This window comes from Mauremys reevesii, linkage group 6 (genome assembly GCF_016161935.1).
Source record: "Mauremys reevesii isolate NIE-2019 linkage group 6, ASM1616193v1, whole genome shotgun sequence".
NCBI lineage: Eukaryota > Metazoa > Chordata > Testudines > Geoemydidae > Mauremys > Mauremys reevesii.
The window spans coordinates 11221342-11235296 of NC_052628.1; the positions used below are offsets into that span (position 1 = coordinate 11221342).

At 42.4% G+C, this 13955-nt stretch overlaps 1 protein-coding gene across 6 annotated transcripts in view; it reads left to right on the forward strand.

Moving 5' to 3' along the window:
- Positions 1–13955, forward strand: part of SETBP1 (SET binding protein 1) — a 326031-nt gene that overhangs the window by 239414 nt on the left and 72662 nt on the right. The gene's annotated exons all lie outside the window — the stretch shown is intronic.

Sequence of the window (13955 nt, forward strand, 5' to 3'; positions counted from 1 at the left end):
TTCTGTGTATCCCTTTCCTGAAACTGATCACGATCTAGGGGTTAGTTTATGCTTAGATTATCTCTGCAGGTCTTTGTGACTGAAGATTACACAGGAAGAGGTTATCTAGCACGCATATCAGACATCCTGGCTCAAACATCAGCTAATAAGGACATGGTTTTCATCAGATACAGTGTGGGTACTATGCACAGTCAATTTACAGGAGTATAAAGTTAATCATATGCAGCTATTAAGAAAGGTGGTAATCATCAATCTCCAAGTGTCAGGTATTTAGCATGATGAACATGCCTTATAAATTAATACTTAACTCACCTACAAAATATCCTGTAGTCCCATCCTCCGCCACTCCACATAGCACCAGTTTAACTCAAATGTTCAGTGGAATCAGTATCTCCTTTAGATCACAGATGGGAAGCACAAACAGATGAAGCTAAGAGAACCAGCAAAGATGTCAAACCAAGCTCTAGGTATCAGCCAATGTCTGCTAGGACATACAAGAGATCTGTCTGTCTGTCTAGCTTTTTAACAGTTAACCACAAACATGACACAGGGAGAGTAGGAGAAATATTGGGCTAAGGATCTAGAACAAGTGATACAGTGAAATGGATGCACAACCATTCTAATACTGATACAGTATGTACTGCTTTAAGGCAATTCTGTAAACACACAAGTGAGTAGTTTAACTCTCTTGAGTAGTTCTGTTTTACTCAGCAGGACTTCTCCCATCACTAAAGTTACCCTCATGCCTAAGTGTTTGTAGGAATGGGCCATCTACATAGCACAGAATAAATCTCTGGAAATCCTCACCAAATAGTGTTGCCTGATTTAAAACAAGACTTGATTTGCACATAAACAAGCATGGCAAATTGTTGGCAAAGTCAAAACCTGTTTTGTTTTTTTGAGGGGTGGCCGACACTGTTCTCTGGTGCTGCTGCACCCTCTCAATGGGCAGCTGGAGACAGCTACTTTTCACTAGTGGGTAAAGCGATTCCTCTTTCTGTGTGTACAGAGAAGGTAGCCAAATAGTATTAGTCCACCCCAAATATTGCTGTGGCTTGCTGAATATCGTATTCTGATTGCCTACTCTGCAGTGAATATGGATGAATAGCAGCAACATTTTTTCAAAAAAGATGTTTGATTAATGCTTTCTTTTTGGTGAATGTTTTCTCATTCAACCTGCTCTGAGATATCTATATGTATCTCTATGCTGATCAGATATTATATGTATAGATTATATGTATTATTATTTATTTGTTTTGTATTATCAAAGCATCTAAGACCCCCAGTCGTGAACCTACATTGTGCTCGGTGATGTAAAAATACAGACCAAATAGAGAGAGAGAGAGTATGTGTGTTCCCTGCTCCGCCACAGACCTCCTATTAGACCTAGTCAGATTACTTAGTCCCTCTGAGCCCCATCTGTAAAATGGGGGTAGTTACACCTTCCTACCTTGAAGGAGTATTGTGCAGATAAGTTCATTAAAGATTGTTACTGTGCAGATACTTCAGGGATGGGGCCAGAGAAGACCCTGAGATAGATACAAACATGATATCCAGGTGATCAATTTAATTTCCCATATACGTTTGACATATTAACTACCTTCACTCTGCCCACAAATTCATCTCCACTGTGTCTGCTTCTCACATTCAAAGCCCTGAGCAGCTTCAAACAGTAGCCATTTAAAATCAACCCATATAGTCAGAGGTTTGCTTCTGTCCATAGGATCTGAGGGGAGAACAGGTAATATTCAGTTACAGGTTGAAGGTTTGATATGTCATGGCTCAGCAGGGCTTGCATGGGAGCGTTACCCAGGGCCATTCTTTATGTATTCATTCACCTGCATCACAGTGTCTGTCTAGGCCCCTAGATGCTTAGGGATCTCTTAAAAATGCAACTACAAACTAATTGGCTCCATGGTCTCAGAAAAGATCTCCTGGGCCTTTAGGATACATTGCTGTCTGGTTTGCTTTCTGCAGTGTTAGTTATAGGCCACTGCAGAAGCAGAAAGCCATACAAGCCTGACCATTGCTCTGCTCTAGTCTGGCACTTCCTATGTAGAAGGGATGAAGAGAGAAAATAATAGACTGACAGGCGGAATACAAAGAAACAATGAATCAATATGGATCAGTCCAAAAGGCAGCAGCCTCAGCACAGCAGCTGCCTATCAGTATGAAGTTTTTGTAGGCATCACAGCAACGGAGGGTTAAGAGCATTTTAATTAACAGCTTTAGCTTGATTTACTGCAACATTAACGTTAAATAATAATTTAGAGAAAAGAGTCTTCTGTTTAGAGAGCAGACACAAATTGACTTGACTGAGAGAGACAAACACAGAGCAATTCCCAGGTAGGTGTAGAAAGAGAGTGATCCTAGGGGAGAAGTTTTGGATTTCTGTTGCGTCTTCAAAGTGAGTCTTTACATTTAAGTAAGCATTTGAGAAGGCTGAAGAAATCTTAATAGGAATCTACAGTGTCACTTAGTGGATGGCATGCAGCGGTTTGCACTTTGCTTCAGTACCAAATCGGACTTAATTTGCACATAGATTAGTGCTAATTGCAAGAAACTCGGGGAGCACAGATGACTGACTGCAATACAACATCAACTGTTAAGCAAAGGAAGGGCTAGATGGCTCACAGGAGTTTAGTAATGAGAGATTTACGCTGGCAGGTCACTGGTTAAAATCTGGTCTACCATAATAGTAACCGAAAGTCCAATAAGGGTGCTCACATCATAGTGATGCTGGAATACAACCGTAATGATGTGGTTGCATGATCAGTCAAACAAAGCCTTTATATAACCAAGTTAAATAAATAGCCAGTTTTGCTTTACATGGGGACCTGGCCAAGATGACTCATAAATTGCAGTATCTGTCATGTGTGATCTCTATTAAACTGTCTGTAACTGGAGTAACTGCACTGGCCCCAGTGGAGTGATTTCTGGTTGACTTCGCTGTAAGTGATATTGAAAGCTGACCAAACCACCCTTAGACAGCACTAGAAGGCTACTGGGCACACCGGGGTACATGAATCATCTATGGAACATTAAACAGATAGGAAGTGGGATAGCTCAGGAATTGTGAAATGGACTATTGAGGTTTTTCACCTCTAGGTCACCGTTTCAATTCCACCCAAGGTTGCTGAGGATGGAGAGTTGTTACCATCTGGTGGTTGTTTGGTAGCCTATCTGAAGTCATGTGGTTTTACCCCAACTGCCAGGCAGGGCCGGCTTTAAGCCTATTCCACCAGTTTCCCCGAATCAGGCCCTGCGCCTAAGAGGGCCCCGCGCCCAGTGAGAATCCCTTCCCCGGCTAGAGGCGCCATTTTAATTTTTACTCACCTGGCGGCGTTCCGGGTCTTCAGCGGCACTTCGGTGGCGGGTTCTTCAGTGCCGCTGAAGACCTGGAGCGAGTGAAGGACCCGCCGCCGAAGACTCGGAGCACCGCCCGGTGAGTACAAGCCCCATGTGTTTTTTTTACATTTTTTTTTTTTTTTAGTCATCCCTGCTGGGGCCCCATCGAAACTGTTCGAATTGGGCCCCGCACTTCCTAAAGCCGACCCTGCTGCCAGGGGCTGGGAGAGTTCATCTCATGAAAGCTACAACCACACCTGTCCTCCCGGCTGGCATTCCTAGCAGAAAGACGAATGACAATGTGCATGGAGTGATGCTCTTGGTTGTCTTTAGAGTGGGTAGGGAAGCTTGTCCTGCCACCACATATTCTGTGAAGAAAGAGGAGATTTCTGTCATTCAGATAGTTCCAAGCCCATGAAATTCACTCAGTGTGTCTCATCTCACCCACCCAAGTGCCCTCAGAAGTTTAGTCTTGTAACATCTTTTACTCCAGCAAAGTGTCTCCGCCCTCTTTGTTAAATTTTATGGGATAGATTGTGGATCTGGTACAAAGAAACCAGAAAGCCAGATCAAGCCTCATCCCTTGCTTAGGATGAATCTCCAGGTGGCACAGAGCCGTCATTGTGGTTCTCTGTTGTCACCCATCCTGGCTCCCAGCACAGTGGGAGAAGGGGGCATCACAAAAGTCCCTCTGCACTCCAACTATTCTTAGGAGGCAGAACAATCCCTTGGGGCTGTGGACAGCCGGGTATAAATTAGAGCAGCCTTTAAACCCCTATCAGATGGGTAGCCGTGTTAGTCTGGATCTGTAAAAGCAGCAAAGAGTCCTGTGGCACCTTATAGACTAACAGACGTATTGGAGCATGAGCTTTCATGGGTGAATACGCACTTCGTCAGACGCATTTAAACTGCTGTAGCTTACTTCAGAGACTGGATCAGCCCTTGGCCTACCCTAGGATGCTTTTTCCCAGTCTGTGTTGATCATAACTTGGACTCTGCTCACAATTGGGGCATATGTGTATCTTCACATCCTTTGTTGTTTTAATCATAATTTTAAAATAAAAACCTGGGAGAATTGCAGATTTGAGGGAAAAAAGATTAGTGCAAATTTCCTGTTTTTGTTCTTAACACAAAACCTCAAAATCACTTTGAATAAGTTCCCTGACCTCAAGTGTATACCAGAGTGTGGGTGGAGTCGTACATTTCCCAAACGGGCCCTCTAGAATGTACACCAAAGAAATTGTCTCCAGGCAAGGCAGGGTAGAGTTTGTACATGTGTGTGCAATACTCCTGTTACCGCTACACCACCCCAGTACATCGGAACACAGACCTTGTTCTTTCCATGAAGTGATCTGAATGACACAAATGAGGTACGATCAGAACTTTGAGACATTTGCAACAAGAGGTGTCTGTGAGGGTACGTCTACACTACGGGATTATTCCGAATTTACATAAACCGGTTTAACAAAACAGATTGTATAAAATCGAGTGTGCGCGGCCACACTAAACACATTAAATCGGTGGTGTGCGTCCACGGTCCGAGGCTAGCGTCGATTTCTGGAGCATTGCACTGTGGGTAGCTATTCCGTAGCTATCCCATAGTTCCCGCAGCCTCTCCCCCCCCCCCCTTTGAATTTCTGGGTTGAGATCCCAGTGCCTGATGCGGCAAAAATCATTGTCGCGGGTGGTTCTGGGTAAATGTCGTCAGTCACTCCTTCCGCTGGGAAAGCAACGGCAGACAAGCATTTCATGCCTTTTTTTCCCTGGATTGCCCTGGAAGATGCCATAGCACGGCAATCATGGAGTCTGTTTCGCCTTTTGTGACTGTCACCGTATGTGTACTAGATGCCGCTCACAGAGGCGATTCAGCAGTGCTACACAGCTGCATGCTTTTGCTTTTGCATGATAGCAGAGATGGTTATCAGCCATATTGTACCATCTACCATACCATAAATTGGTAATAAGATGGGCCTGGCTACCAGTCCTTTTGCACTGTTCCATTTGCTGCTGTCATAAGTGCCCCTGGCTGCTCTTAGCCAGGGGCGCAAAAGCCAAAATTGGGAATGACTCCCTGAGTCAATCCCTCCTTTTTGGTATCTAAAAATAGAATCAGTCCTGTCTAGAATATGGGCAAGTGTACTAGAGAACCACTGTATCAGAGAACCAGAGAGCACAGCTGCTCTGTGTCAGATCCTGCATAGATTATGAGCTGTATGCTATTCACAGGGGGTGCTCCTGCAACAACACCACCTCTTCATTCCGTTCTTACCCCAGCCTTCCTGGGCTACCATAGCATTGTCCACCCACTTGTGTGATGAAGTAATAAAGAATGCAGGAATACTTGTTAGTGAGAAATGAGTGGAAGGCAGCCTCCAGTTGCTATGATAGTCCACATAGGACATTAAGGAGTGTGGAGGAGAGGAGCCCAGCATCCTGCTGCTAGTCCAGGGGCAATTGAATCTTTTCTTTACACATGAAGGGTGGGGGCTGATGAAGCTCAGCCCCCTGTTGCTATGATGATGATGGTTATCAGCCATATTGTACCATCTACCAGGAAAAATTAGGGCCAGGCGCCCTTGATCGACCTGACGGATGCTAGTACACATGGTTACCAGTCCTTTTGCACTGCCCCATGTGCCAATAGGCTGATGATGACGATGGGTATCAGTCTTATTGTACCATCAGCCACCCATGGCGGGGGGGGGAGCAAGGATGTTGGTGTTGAGTGCTGCACCATCGCGTCTATCTGCAGCATTCAGTAAAGATAGGGTGACATGTAAAAGAGTCAAGACAGGATTGTTTTCCCTTTCACTTCTGGGGGTGGGTGGGGGGGTGAGTAAATTGCCTAGCTATGCCCTGACCCACCGCGGACACTGTTTTTGACCCTAGAAGCATTTGGAGCTCAGCCAAGAATGCAAATGCTTTTCAGAGACTGCAGGAACTGTGGGATAGCTTGAGTCCTCCAGTCCATGAGCGTCCATTTGATTCTTTGGCTTTCCGTTACGCTTGCCACGCAGCAGTGCGCTGAGTCCCTGCTATGGCATCTGTCTGGAGATATTTAAAAAATGATTTTGAATTTCGTCTTCTGTAACAGAGCGCTGATAGAACAGATTTGCCTGCCCTTACAGCGATCACGTCCGCATCGTCCATGCTGGAGCTCTTTCTTTATTTTGATTTTTAACTGCATCACCACCCGTGCTGATCGGAGCTCCACGCTGGGCAAACAGGAAATATTCAAAAGTTCGCGGGGCTTTTCCTGTCTACCTGGCCACTGCATCCGAGTTCAGATTGCTGTCCAGAGCGGTCAGTGGTGCACTGTGGGATACCGCCCGGAGGCCAATACCGTCGATCTGCGGCCACACTAACCCCAATCCGATATGTTAATACCGATATTAGCGCTACTCCTCTCGTTAGGGAGGAGTACAGAAACCGGTTTAAAGAGCCCTTTATACCGATATAAAGGGCCTCTTAGTGTGGACGGGTGTGGCGTTAAATCGGTTTTACGCTCCTAAAACCGGTTTAAACACGTAGTGTAGACCAGGCCTGAGATGCCAGGCAGACACTGGGAATTGCCAGCCTGCTTTTGGGATTTGTTGTCATTCTGTTGATTTGGTTTTAATGACCGCATTTCCCTAAAAAAGGAGGGATTGGATTGCATTAAAATATATGGCACAACTTGATCTAATCTTCTCTTAAAAATTAATGCGCAGCATTATATAGCAGAGTGTGCATTTCGCAAGCACAGCACTCACTAGCTCCTACAGTGCACCGTAACAGTGGTATGTGTGGTAAGATAGATCTTACTAATGATACTGTGCAATGCAGCTGCTAGTTAGTAAAGCAGCAAGGGGTATGTGGTCAGTGAGGCAACCCTGGGTGTGTGGTTCCAAGTAACAATGATTTCCTCCCACGCTGAAAATATACCCATTAAAGTTAGCCATGTGAGCTGCCCAGGTTCTTTCATAAAAGGATGAACTTGGAAATATTTAACAGAGTCATTCTTGTGTTAAAAACAATGAGAAGTCTGGTGGCACCTTAAAGACTAACATTTATTTGGGCATAAGAAACTAAATGGATTCTTTGCTTCAGTCTTCACGGCTGAGGATGTTAGGGAGATTCCCAAACCTGAGCTGGCTTTTGTAGGTGACAAATCTGAGGAACTGTCACAGATTGAAGTGTCACTAGAGGAGGTTTTGGAATTAATTGATAAACTCAACATTAACAAGTCACCGGGACCAGATGGCATTCACCCAAGAGTTCTGAAAGAACTCAAATGTGAAGTTGCGGAACTATTAACTAAGGTTTGTAACCTGTCCTTTAAATCGGCTTCGGTACCCAATGACTGGAAGTTAGCTAATATAATGCCAATATTTAAAAAGGGCTCTAGAGGTGATCCCGGCAATTACAGACCGGTAAGTCTAACGTCGGTACCGGGAAAATTAGTCGAAACAATAGTTAAGAATAAAATTGTCAGACACATAGAAAAACATAAACTGTTGAGCAATAGTCAACATGGTTTCTGTAAAGGGAAATCGTGTCTTACTAATCTATTAGAGTTCTTTGAAGGGGTCAACAAACATGTGGACAAGGGGGATCCGGTGGACATAGTGTACTTAGATTTCCAGAAAGCCTTTGACAAGGTCCCTCACCAAAGGCTGTTACGTAAATTAAGCTGTCATGGGATAAAAGGGAAGGTCCTTTCATGGATTGAGAACTGGTTAAAGGACAGGGAACAAAGGGTAGGAATTAATGGTAAATTCTCAGAATGGAGAGGGGTAACTAGTGGTGTTCCCCAAGGGTCAGTCCTAGGACCAATCCTATTCAATTTATTCATAAATGATCTGGAGAAGGGGGTAAACAGTGAGGTGGCAAAGTTTGCAGATGATACTAAACTACTCAAGATAGTTAAGACCAAAGCAGATTGTGAAGAACTTCAAAAAGATCTCACAAAACTAAGTGATTGGGCAACAAAATGGCAAATGAAATTTAATGTGGATAAATGTAAAGTAATGCACATTGGAAAAAATAACCCCAACTATACATACAACATGATGGGGGCTAATTTAGCTACAACGAGTCAGGAAAAAGATCTTGGAGTTATCGTGGATAGTTCTCTGAAGATGTCCACGCAGTGTGCAGAGGCGGTCAAAAACGCAAACAGGATGTTAGGAATCATTAAAAAGGGGATAGAGAATAAGACTGAGAATATATTATTGCCCTTATATAAATCCATGGTACGCCCACATCTCGAATACTGTGTACAGATGTGGTCTCCTCACCTCAAAAAAGATATTCTAGCACTAGAAAAGGTTCAGAAAAGAGCAACTAAAATGATTAGGGGTTTAGAGAGGGTCCCATATGAGGAAAGATTAAAGAGGCTAGGACTCTTCAGCTTGGAAAAGAGAAGACTAAGGGGGGATATGATAGAGGTATATAAAATCATGAGTGATGTTGAGAAAGTGGATAAGGAAAAGTTATTTACTTATTCCCATAATACAAGAACTAGGGGGTCACCAAATGAAATTAATAGGCAGCAGGTTTAAAACAAATAAAAGGAAGTTCTTCTTCACGCAGCGCACAGTCAACTTGTGGAACTCCTTACCTGAGGAGGTTGTGCAGGCTAGGACTATAACAATGTTTAAAAGGGGACTGGATAAATTCATGGTGGCTAAGTCCATAAATGGCTATTAGCTAGGATGGGTAAGAATGGTGTCCCTAGCCTCTGTTGGTCAGAGGATGGAGATGGATGGCAGGAGAGAGATCACTTGATCATTGCCTGTTAGGTTCACTCCCTCTGGGGCACCTGGCATTGGCCACTGTCGGTAGACAGATACCTGGCTAGATGGACCTTTGGTCTGACCCGGTACGGCCATTCTTATGTTCTTATGTTATGTGGGTAAAAAAACCCACTTCTTCTGATGCAACATTTTTTACCCACTAAAGCTTATGCCCAAGTAAATCTGTTAGTCTTTAAGGTGACATCGGACTCCTCGTTGTTTTTGTGGATACAGACTAACACAGCTACCCCTCTGATTCTTCTATTAGGGTGTGGTTAGAGAAGGAGGCAGTAGTCCAGATTCTTCTCTCATTTAAATCAGGATTAACTCTAATTGAAGTCACAAGGTTCCCTATCATATACAATCAGTGTGAATTAGGCCCAGATTCAGGATTCCTGAGTTCTCTTCCAAGATCTGCTACTGCCTAGCTGCATAACTTCGGCAAGTTACTTAATCTCTCCTGGTTTTCCCTTGGAGAGGATGGTATTATAATACTTGCCTACTTCTCATGGGTGTTGCACAACTTAAATTAATTAATCCCGATAAAGTGCTTTGAAATGCTGGAGTAAAAGGACCCAAAGAATTATTGTTACTTTATTGCACTTTCTGCTTCAGTTTTCATGCCTGACCTGAACATGAAGTCAGGCAGCAGCAAACATTTCTGTATCCTCTCGTTCAGCAGCTTTTGTGACTCATGAAGCGTAATTAAAATGTGAATGATATTGGTATGTTTATACTGTTCTAAATGTTCAGGGGAGGAGACATCACTTCATCACTAGTCTTTCTTCTGTTTCTTAATATATTGCCCAACTAAGTCCCCACTTACCCAGTGTTTAGTGTTTATGTAGGATGTGCAACAGAGTAGAGGGAGATATAATAGTCATCCTATGATTTACAGAAGACCTAATTAATCCCCAGTGACAATGCCACATAGAACAGGGACTCCTCCTGCGCCCTTGAAACTGTTCTCGCTCAACTCTCTTTTATTCCTCTGTTTTCTTATTATGACTGATGTTAATTATAGTGATGTAGCTTTAGTGACTGGCAAGACACACCCAAGAGAACGCTGCTGTCTCCCAGATAGTCTCTCCATGGAGTTGGTGTTGGTTTAGCATACAAACTCATTGAATCCAGTCTCTAGGTTACTCTGTTTCATCAAATCAGACAACAGCTCATTAGGCAGCTACTCAGGTTTAATTGTTTTTTGGTAAGTAAACACATCAGCACAGAGTGCATAAACTCCCTAGCCAAGCACTTACCCCTTCACTGCCTGAAAAACTCCTTGTAATCCCAGGTTTGTGCTTCCGTGTTTAGAAGCTAATGGATTACACAGAGCAGAGAGGGTGCCATTAACAATGAATGGTGTAAAAATACCCGCTTAAGTCAGCAAGCACTGACCCCTGCAAAGTGATGGGTATAAACCTTTGTGACTCTGGCACACTCCTGGGACCAGGAAGTAACGTTTATTCTTTTTCTATCACCCCTGTTTCCACCCCCCATTACAGATTGTGTTTAACTTAAGATCCCCATTTCTTTCCCGCCCCCCCCCCATTATTAGAAATGGAAATGCAATGAAGATCCAGATAAATTTATCTACTGTGAGTGATCAATTGTCCATTTTTTAATGGTGCTCTCTGCAAATTAGCTCTTAGGCTCAAGTTCAGACAGGAGTGACACTCGTGTAAGCACAGCTTGCATTGGCCTGCTTAAACCCAGGGTTATGAATTCAATCCTTGAGGGGGCCATTTAGGGATCTGGAGTAAAAATCTGTCAGGGACGGTACTTGGTCCTGCTGTGAAGACAGGGGACTGGACTCAATGACCTTTCAAGGTCCCTTCCAGTTCTGTGAGATAGGTATATCTCCATATTAACTCTGTTGACTTAATGGAAGCCTGTGGAATTGCATTCATTTTACACCAGCTCTGCGGTAGGCTCTTTATTGCTAATGGCTACATAAAGACAACAGTGTACCACTGTGTTTGAGTCTCGGTAGCTCTTACTACAATGCTGGCAACAAAGGTCTGAGTAGACACAGAAGATGGAAATAGACAAATATTGACGGTCATCTAGCCCACACCTCTACCAATATGGAATTGTACTCAGTAGTATGTTCTTCAGATATTTTTCCAGATCAGTTTTAAATGACTGAAATAAAGTGTCAGACCAACATTCTTTAGACTTTGCCAGTGTACTATAATTTTGTAATTCTTGCCGTGTTTAAAATTGAGTAAAAGCACTTCAAAGGAATATGAAATTCATCAGAAGGATCATTGCAGCTTTACAAATCTATATTAATAACCGAAAAAACACTGAGCCCGCTTTCTTGTAACTAGGAATGTACCAAATCCACAATGTGTCCCTAATATTTTACCTTAAAAGACCAAATTGCAACTTTGGTTATCTTTCAGTAGGAACTTTATAGATTTTCCCAGCTTCCAAAGGAGTTCTTTAAAGAGTCTTGTTTCAGCCAAATGACATTGTTCTCTTGATGAATATCACACTCCTACAAGGAAATTTGCCAGTCAGGGATTACATGATTTAAAAGGTCCTGGAAGATAATGTAAAAGAGAGAGACTGAGGGATTTGCAGAAGATGGCTTGTGTAATTCACACAAAAAGGAAAAAACCCAGTTTCTAAGAAACATGGAGGTGATGAAATCTAATCAGGGACATGTGCTTTTGTAATTAAGCAGATGTCAGCTTGATGTATTACAGAGTATATGACACACGCACTTTTGTGTTCGTATACTTGATGCATAGTGATTGCTACATTGCATCTACATAGCCCAGTATCCTGTCTCTGACTGTGGCTAATATCAGATCCTTCAAAGAAAGGTGCAAGAGGAAGACAGACAATTATGGAATAACAAGACCATAGGGGAGATTTCCTAACCCACCTTATTTAGAGGTTGTTTTTTGCCCTGAAGCATGAGGATTCCCTGCCCTTCCCCCCCTAAAAAAAACCCTAATGTAATGGTAGATGTTCTTATCATCTTCAATCCAAATCTCCTAGAGTTTCTGGGATCTTGTAATACTATGGTTAAATCCTTCTACAGGAAACTGAAGGGAAAATGTGACACAGATCACCAGGAAACACCAGAAAAGAAATGGTCAAAGATAGGTGTCTTCATGAAAAACAACATTTCTTTTGAATTTTTGTTTTTCCTCTTGGGTGAGCAATCTTAGAGTAGACCTACTGGTGGTTATAGGAAATGAGATCTATGAAAAAGATTCCCGTCTTTAAAAAGTGGATTTTTAACCATTAGACATGGCCAAATTTTGGCCAAGTAGTAGTTGATCTCTTAAGCAATCAGCTATGGATCAGCTACAAAGAACAACTGTTGTACTTTTCTGAAGCTTTAGGCTAGGGAAAGAAATAATTTAGGAGAAAGCTGTTGCAAGATATTGTTGCAATTAAGATAAAGAGCCAGATCCCAACTGGTGGAGGTATGCCGATTGGCACCAACCGAGGTTCTAACCCCCAGTTCTTTAGCTGTATTACTAAAAAAACCCTTTAACATATCAAAATCAGAATAATAATTCACCATTTATGCTGTTTTGTTTTTAGCTGTCACTTGACTTTGTTAAAGGAGCTGTGAGGGTCAGTTTCACTTTCTATTTATATTCCATTATTACTTTCTAGTTCTTGCACACTGTCATGATTTTTAAGAGCAGGTTTAAGAGTAGAACACAGAGTAGTGTTTAAATGTAAAAACATTTTTCACTGGACTTTTTTAATGTCATAAAAACATTTTATGTCCATGGAGTTGATGCTGTCCTTCTAACTGTCCTCAATTTCAAGCAAAAAATCCTATCTCTGAGTCAAACTTGACTAACCCTGTTGGTAGATGAATATTCCTCATAGAAGAAAAGCCAAAAGGAAGCCACACTAATTCAGAACTTTTACAAGACACTCTCTCTTTTCGGGGGAATTTTGCTTCTCTTGCTATTTTGTTTGTTAAAAAAAAAAGTTCAGTGATGTCTAATCTTCAGGAATGCACCTCATCATCCAGCCCACAAACTGTTGGCAAAATAATAACCTCTATATAGAATGTACTGTTAGGGTTGGTTTGTTTTTTCCTTCAGAGGTATAAATCACAGCCTTAAGTTTTTGCAAATTAAAACACAGGCTTTGCACTGGAAAGTTGGTTCTGTTTCCACTGGCCAAACATTCTCTGCCCCTTCCAGAAAAACCGTGGATGCTGGGCTGGCCACAGTTCGTCTTTGAACTCATTTGCAATCTTTATGCTGCCAAACAAAAACATAAATGGTTTATTAAGTTGCAATGTTAACTATGTTGTATATGGATTTTGCTGATGGCACCTCTCTGCTTTGTTTTACTGATACAGTCTATTTCAGTGGTATTCAGAGGACCAGCACAAAGACTATGAGCCACTTAAACTCTCAAAATAAGATGAAAATGGGACTTAAGTGTTGAATGGGTCTTGTGCTGGCCATCTACACAAGAATAAATTGTACCCTGTGACCACAGTGGAAAAAAAACTGTTGAATGGGCATGCATTCCAGCGTATTGCCCAGCGTCTTTTAAACTACTTCTTTTCATTTGGAGTGCCATGTTATTACTGAACAGCCAAACAGAGTCACAATTGCTGCTTGGGCCACTGAGTTAATTTGTAAGTACTAGTGTGTTTCTAAGTGGTAAGGAAATGGAAATGGACCACTCCTTGTTGGTCTCCTTTCTTCGAGAACTAGTTTGACTTGATTGTCTGTTGAATGTGACTTGAAGCTTTAATCAAGCAAATGTTCTTTTGCGTGGAATAACTGAAAGTTACTGGCACGTGAAACATTTGCAAATCTTGTGTTAATCTTG